The 8042-nt window shown below is 45.8% G+C and overlaps 1 non-coding gene across 1 annotated transcript; it reads right to left on the bottom strand.

Moving 5' to 3' along the window:
- Nucleotides 1-6514: 6514 nt before the first annotated feature.
- Nucleotides 6515-6589, bottom strand: Trnat-ugu (transfer RNA threonine (anticodon UGU)). The gene has a single exon. It is a non-coding gene; the product is annotated as a tRNA-Thr (tRNA).
- Nucleotides 6590-8042: the final 1453 nt, after the last annotated feature.

The following is an 8042-nucleotide window of genomic DNA, read 5'->3' as shown; positions in this document are numbered from 1 at the left end:
TTCAATAACAACTTACATTTTACCAGAAGTGTCCTATCAATTAATTATCCTCACAATTAACCTAGACAGGATCCTTTCCACATGTTGTGCAATCCGAGTGTCCCGAGATGAAGATTTAAAGTTTATGTTAATAATAATTACCTGCAGACCCACCTATGTTAGAATTATGCTTAAAGAACTTTGTTGTTAATGAATAAATAGGTAAATAACATAGGTCTGACAAAGTTGGAAGATAATGTTGAAAGTGGTTTAGTAATGAAGTTTAATTAATTTGAGACAAAAATAATGGTAGTTAATTGAGCAGGAAATAAGGCAAAAAGTGTAGTAACGCATATATTGGAAATCTTGAATGCTTAATGCTTCCAATAATCAAAATTTTTAATACAGTGATCATAACAGTTTCAGGGTCTCCCCCCCCTTCCTTTCTTTCTTTTCTATTCATTTGGATTCTGAAGTGTACTGAACTGATTTGACCAGCAAAGTTAAAGTCAAGATAAAACCTAAATTTATCAGTGTTTTACCTTCCTCAAAATTGACATTGTATGTGTGTTTAGAAAGTGCTATTTCTAGGGTAACCTATGCCCGATTTCAATCAGATCAATAGACAATACGAAGTTTGTAGTAAACATTATAGTGTATTGTTGTGTATTTATGGTGTGTCCATATTAGTACAGAAAGTGAAGTTCTTAGTTCGGTAGATTTTCTGGTTCTAAAATTTACCATATAATGCAGTGTTACTACGTGTTGTTGTGCTTGAACGTACTTCCTCTTGTACAGGAAAGAAACTCAGTTAATGCCAAATTAGGCTGGCGACCGTATTATTAATTATTGGTAACATCTGCTGTGTATGTTTCTTGTCCGTCCTAACGTGTAGTTGCACTTTAGACTTGCTTGACGTATCATTGTTGTTACTGAGTGGGTGTAAGTCTGATTTTGCCTCCATTCAGGTACACGCGGTCAACATATATACCAAAATCCTTTCTTATAAGGTGAAGCCCGTCAACTTACCATAGTATACAGCCTTTAAAGAGTTAACGTACGCCCGAGCGTAGTCGTTACAAACTGTCGATTACATACCTCGCTCAGGCCGCCCAAGGGCTACTACTGCAGTGGATGACCGCTATCTACGGATTATGGCTCTGAGGAACCGTGTCAGAAACGCCCCCTTGTTGAGTAATGCTTTTCGTGCAGCCACAGGATATCGTGTTACTACTCACACTGTGCGCAACAGACTGCATGATGCACAACTTCACTCCCGACGTCCATGGCGAGGGCCATCTTTGCAACCACCACACCATGTCATGACCTCAGATGTCAAGTCCCATAGTGCTCAGAGCCATTTGAACCATGTTTTTTGCTCACACTGTTGGAAACAAACACTGACTTTGTTATTATGAAGAGAGTCGAAGCAATAATAGCTACATCATTTTTAACTAATTTCTATGTCGTAACACAACATTAAATCATATACTTAGAAATGGAACAAAAGCCTTAATTGTAAATGAGAAATCTTTTAAAAATTTATGAAAGCTATGGATCAGGTAATAGAAGAAGTTAATAGATTTACAATAGACTAAATGTCACTACATTTTTTTCATGAAAGATTTTCCTGCAGTGGTTACTGTGCATCTTGCATCCTCTTTACGAATAGTGAGTAATTTGGCTTCCCAAATAGAAAAATTGGTTTACTAGGTACGATGTCTCATTCCTTCTGTACTCCACTTCATTCGTCTACACTATCCTTTCGTCCGCAGTCTTCTCACAACCTGTGACTGTCGTGGTAATGAAATACAGCTTTTCATAAAAGCGTTAGAGGCTGGTTGCGGTCCCCTTCAACAGTCTCTAATTAACTGGCACAGATCTCAACAAGATGCGGCACGGATAAATTAACATCTGTATTATTCTTCTACATAACACTTTACATCCAGCGTAGCTGTCCACAGTCACCCACGGTCAATGCATGGAAGAATTATCCTTACCGCTAAGTACTTTGATAATAAGGCTCCTCGCTAGGGAAGTGAAAACCGCTGAGTGGAGCTCTGTGTTAAGAAAGACATAATGAAGTGGGTGTGCGTGCGGCCGGCTGGAGAGCGCCACTGGAGCACCCTCTCCAGACCGCGTCGTGCTCGCCTTTTTCCAGCTCCAGTTGCATCCCATCCCAGACGAGCGCAGGGTCCTTTTTCTGCGTGTTTAAGCTGGCGCCTCATTTTCGTTTGAGGAAGGACCCACCCCTAAACATCTTTCTCCCCACATGCACGCATACACACACGTGAGTGGGTGGCGGGAGGGGGGGCGGGCGGGGAGAGGGAGGAGGAGAGATATATAGAGAGAAGGAAGAGCCTTGATTGCTTAAAAAGCTACCGCGCCTCTAAGGGGCAGCAGAAAAGAGGAGGAGGAAATTAGACGTGGGGGCGAAATAAAAAAAAAAGGAGGAGACGAGAGGAGGGACGGGTTAATGAGAAGTGGAAGGTTGTTGGCGAGCGCGGCAGATAAGGACGCCGTGTGCCGGCTGTGTGGAGAGATGCGTCGGCCAGATAAGTCCGCTTACGGCAGGCGAGTGGCGCACAGAAAAAAAAAAGACATGGTACTCGGGGAATAGCAGCTCTGCTTACGTACGGTGGGACACACCTACACTACTGGCCATTAAAATTGCTACACCACGAAGACGACGTGCTACAGACGCGAAATTAGTCCGCTTACGGCAGGCGAGAGGCGCACGGAAAAAAAAAGACATGGTACCCGGGGAATAGCAGCTCTGGTTACGTACGGTGGGACACACCTACACTACTGGCCATTAAAATTGCTACACCACGAAGATGACGTACTACAGACGCGAAATTTAACCGACAGGAAGAAGATGCTGTGATATGCAAATGAATAGCTTCTCAGAGGATTCACACAAGGTTGGCGCCGGTGGCGACACCTACAACATGAGGAAAGTTTCCAGCCGATTTCTCATACACAAACAGCAGTTGACCGGCGTTGCCTTGTGAAACGTCGTTGCGATGCCTCGTGTAAGGAGGAGAAATGCTTACCATCACGTTTCCGACTTTCATAAAGGTCGGATTGTAGCCTATCGCGATTACGGTTTATCGTATCGCGACATTGCTGCTCGCGTTGGTCGAGATCCAGTGACTGTTAGCAGAATATGGAATCGGTGGGTTCATGTAATACGCAACGTCGTGCTGGATCCCAACGGCCTCGTATCACTAGCAGTCCAGATGACAGGCATCTTATCCGCATGTCTGTAACGGATCGTGCAGCCACGTCTTGATCCCTGAGTCAACAGATGGGGACGTTTGCAAGACGACAACCATCTGCACGAACAGTTCGACGACGTTTGCAGCAGCATGGACTACCAGTTCGGAGACCGAGGATGCGGTTACCCTTGACGCTGCATCACAGACATGACCGCCTACTATGGTGTACTCGACGACGAACCTGGGTGCACGAATGGCAAAAGGTCATTTTTTCGGATGAATGCGGGTTCTGTTTACAGTACCGTGATGGTCGGATCCGTGTTTGGCGACATCGCGGTGAACGCACGTTGGAAGCGTGTATTCGTCATCGCCGTACTGGCGTATCACCCAGCGTGATGGAATGGCGAGCCATTGGTTACACGTCTCGGTCACCTCTTGTTCGCATTGACGGCACTTTGAACAGTGGATGTTACTTTTCAGATGTGTTACGACCCGTGGCTCTACCCTTCATTCGATCCCTGCGAAACCCTACATATCAGCACGATAATGCACGACCGCATGTTGCAGGTCCTGTACGGGGCTTTCTGGATACAGAAAATGTTCGACTGCTGCCCCGGCCAGCACATTCTCCAGATCTCTCACCAATTGAAAACGTCTGGTCAATGATGGCCGAGCAACTGGCTCATCACAATACGCCAGTCACTACTACTGATGAACTGTGGTATCGTGTTGAAGCTGCATGGGCAGCTGTACCTGTACACGTCATTCAAGCTCTGCTTGACTCAATTCCCAGGCGTATCAAGGCCGTTATTACGGCCAGAGGTGGTGGTTCTGGGTAGTGATTTCTCAGAATCTATGCACCCAAATTTCGTGACAATGTAATCACATGTCAGTTGTAGTATAATACATTTGTCCAATGAATATCCATTTATCATCTGCATTTCTTCTTGGTGTAGCAATTTCAATGGCCAGTATTATATGTGTAAGGGCGGATACATATACTAGGGGCGTCCCATATCGATTAACACTTTATCTTTTCCCCCATAGTTCATGGTGCGCCATGGTACTCATAATTATGGTTGCAAGTACTGGGTGGTTACGAGGTGTGTGAGGAAAGTTGAGTAATTTTATATCTAGCAAATCTTTTTTTTAACAACAATTTTCTCCCCTTGAAAGTAGTTCCTTTCAGCAGCTATACACAGCGGAGTCGTTCCCAGTCTTGGTTGCAGCGCTGGAAGGCTTCAACTTGTGCGACCTTTGACGTGTCGGTCATATTCTTCTGAATGATTTCCAGAGTCACAAAATGACGCCCTTTTAAGACTTTTACAATCTCTGGAAAAGAAGGACTCAGATCAGGTGAACAAGAGGGCTGTGGAACGACAGGAATGCCTTTTGAGGTCAAAAATTCCGTGATGGAAATAAATGTGAGAGTTGGGGCGTTATCATGATGAAGCATCCACTTGTCTGCCATGTCCGGTCTCCCTCTATTCACACTTTACTATCCGGCCGGTGTGGCCGAGCGGTTCTAGGCGCTTCAGTATCGAACCGCGTGACCGCCACGGTCGCAGGTTCGAAACCTGACTAGGGCATGGATGTGTGTGTTGTCCTTAGCTTAGTTAGGTTTAAATAGTTGTAAGATCTAGGAGACTGATGACCTCAGATGTTAAGTCCCATACAGCTCACAGCCATCTGAACCATTTTTCACACTTTACCTTTCTCTGCCTCGTGATGACTGGGTGTTGTGTGATGTCCTTAGGTTAGTTAGGTTTAAGTAGTTCTAAGCTAGGGGACTGATGACCATAGATGTTAAGTCCCATAGTGCTCAGAGCCATTTGAACCACACTTTACCTGAGCCTTTCAAGGGCATTTTTGTGAAACACTTTGGTGACAGTTTGTCCTGCAGGAACACTCTCACAAGAGCACACACACGTTCTACGTTTTCGTCGGTTTTTGAAGATGGGTGTCGCCCCGAGTGAGGTTCATCTTCGACGTCTTCTCGGCATTCCAAAGATCATCTGTGCCAGCGAAAAACCTGTGCTCTCGATAAATAATGTTTGCCAACGGCTTGTTTCAACTCTTGAAAAGTCAGACACTGGTTCCCTAGTTTAAATCAAAACTTGACATGAAGTTCCTCTAAATCTCACTGTTCCACTTTCGCAACGCCCAACAAAAACAGAACTTCACCTATGGCGATCTCAGAAATCACGTGATGACTGTAAGGAACTGTAACTCGGACAGAGCATCTGGAAGGGATGACCACAGCGGTGTACACAAGCAGAACAACACAGCGTTGCCAGATCGCTGTAATGAGGCTCGCTGGTATTTATACGTTTCCTTGTATAGATAACAGACGCATTCTGATCATCACCGGCAGTTACTATGTCCCTACATGTTTAGTTTGACGCTGATGCTACATGGGAATATTTTATGATCTGAAGATGGCAGTAGCCGAATCTGGTAATAGTGAGGTGTAGAAATTTGTGATATCAAGACGGACCTGTAAAATGAAGCGTCAAAAATATGAACACGGACTCATTTTCAGACTTTATGTCTACAATTGACATTAAGATTTAAGTGAGTTTGAACGTGGTGTTATGGTCGGCACACGAGCGATGGGAGTGGCGTCTCCGAGGTAGCGATGAAGTACAGATTTTCCCGTACGACTATTTCACGAGTTTACCGGTAAAACATCAGACCTCCGATATCGCATGAGGACTGAAAACCATCCTGCAAGAACGGGACCAACGACCGAAGAGAATCGTTCAACGTGAGAAAAGTGCCGAAGGCCCACTCGTGTACCCTTGACGATTACACGCAACAAAGCTTTACGCCTCGCACGGGCCGGCCAACTCCTGTGATGAATGGAAACGCGTTGCCTGGTAGGACGAGTTAGTTTCACATTGTATCGAGAGGCTGGGCGTGTGCTGGTGTGGAGACAACCAGCACGTCAACAGGGGAATGTTCAAGCTTGTGGAGACTCTGTAATGGTGTGGGGCGTGTGCAAATGCAGTGATATGTGATCGCTGATACGTTTATATACGACTGACAGGTCACACGTACATAAGCATCCTCTCTTATCACCTGCATGCATTCATGTCCATTGTACATTCCGAGGGACTTAGGCAATTCCAGCAGGACAATGCGACACCCCACACGACCAGAATTGCCACAGAGTGGCTCCAGCAACACTCTTCTTGAGTTTAAACACTTCCGCTGGCCACCACACCCCCAGACATGAACATTATTGAGCATGAAATGATGATTAAATGGACACCCTAGCTGCAAACAGGCGTTGATGACATGTTGAAAATGTGTGCCCCGACCGGGACTCGAAACCGGGATCTCCTGCTTACATGGCAGACGCTCTATCCATCTGAGCCACCGAGGGCACAGAGGATAGTGCGTCTGCAGGGACTTATCCCTTGCACGCTCCCCGTGAGACCCACATTCCCAACATGTCCGCACCACTACATTCGTAGTGCGCCTAATAGATGTTTGCCCATCATACTCATTACTCGTGGCAGATTAATCTACTAAGTCCCGTACGAGTTCGGGCATAGCGTGTGCGTTCGCACAAGAAGGTCAATGGCCGGGAAGCCATATTTTAACTTTATATGGCGGTAGTATCTGTTCCCGAAAGAACAGTTATCGTGGATGACCATGCAGCTTTGATAGAAATGAAATGACGATTAAATGGACACCCTAGCTGCTAACAGGCGTTGATGTACTACATGGGGATCTCACGGGGAGCGTGCAAGGGATAAGTCCCTGCAGACGCACTATCCTCTGTGCCCACGGTTGCTCAGATGGATAGAGCGTCTGTCATGTAAGCAGGAGATCCCGGGTTCGAGTCCCGGTCGGGGCACACATTTTCAACATGTCCCCAATTAAGTACATCAACGCCTGTTTGCAGCTAGGGTGTCCATTTAATGATCATTTCATTTCTAGCAAAGCTGCATGGTCATCCTCGGTAACTGTTCTTTCGGGAACAGATACTACCGCCATATAAAATTATTGAGCATGCCTTGCAAAGTGTTGTTCAGAAGACATCTCCACCCCCTCGTTGTCTTACGTATTTATGAACAGCCCTGTACGATCCATGATGTCAGTTCCCTCCAAAACTATTTCAGACTTTAGTTTGGTCAATGTCACGTCGTGTTGCGGCACTTCTGTGTGCTCTCGGGAGCCCTACACGATATTAAGCAGGTGTGCCAGTCTCTTTAGCTTTTCAGGGTATAAGTGATTCATTCGTTTTCAGAGTACAGCAGTTTCCAAAACAAATATAAAAATATCATAGATGCTCGAAAAAGTACTGAAGGTGTGACAGCAGATAAATATTGACCGTCTCAAGATCCCTTAGGTACTGGCGGTGTCGGGAAAGATGCCGAGACGAACAATTGAAAGCGTGGATTTGCTCGACGTACGCCTTGTCTCGTCTCGACAGATCGCTGCCCAAAAACCTGCAACAGGTGGAGGCTGTACGCGTTCGGCAAAACCGGCAGTCTACGTATTGATCAAAAGTTTCCGGATATCCCCAAATACATAATAGGTGCATTGTGCTGCCACCTACTGCCAGGTACTCCATGTCAGCGACCTCAGTAGTCATTAGACATCGTGAGAAAGCGGAATTGCGTGCCCCGGGAAACTGGCGGTCTTCGAACGTGTCACGTTTCTGGTACGTCTGTACGCGAGATTTCCCATTTCCTAAACATCCGTAGGTCCACTGTTTCCGAAGTGACAGTGTTGTGGAAACGTGAAGGAACACGTACAGCACAAAACCGTACATTACGACTTCCTCTGTTAACTGACAGAGACAGCCGACAGTTAAACAGGGTCGTAATG

This window comes from Schistocerca cancellata, chromosome 12, assembly GCF_023864275.1.
Source record: "Schistocerca cancellata isolate TAMUIC-IGC-003103 chromosome 12, iqSchCanc2.1, whole genome shotgun sequence".
NCBI lineage: Eukaryota > Metazoa > Arthropoda > Insecta > Orthoptera > Acrididae > Schistocerca > Schistocerca cancellata.
This window is presented reverse-complemented; position numbering and strand designations above follow the sequence as displayed.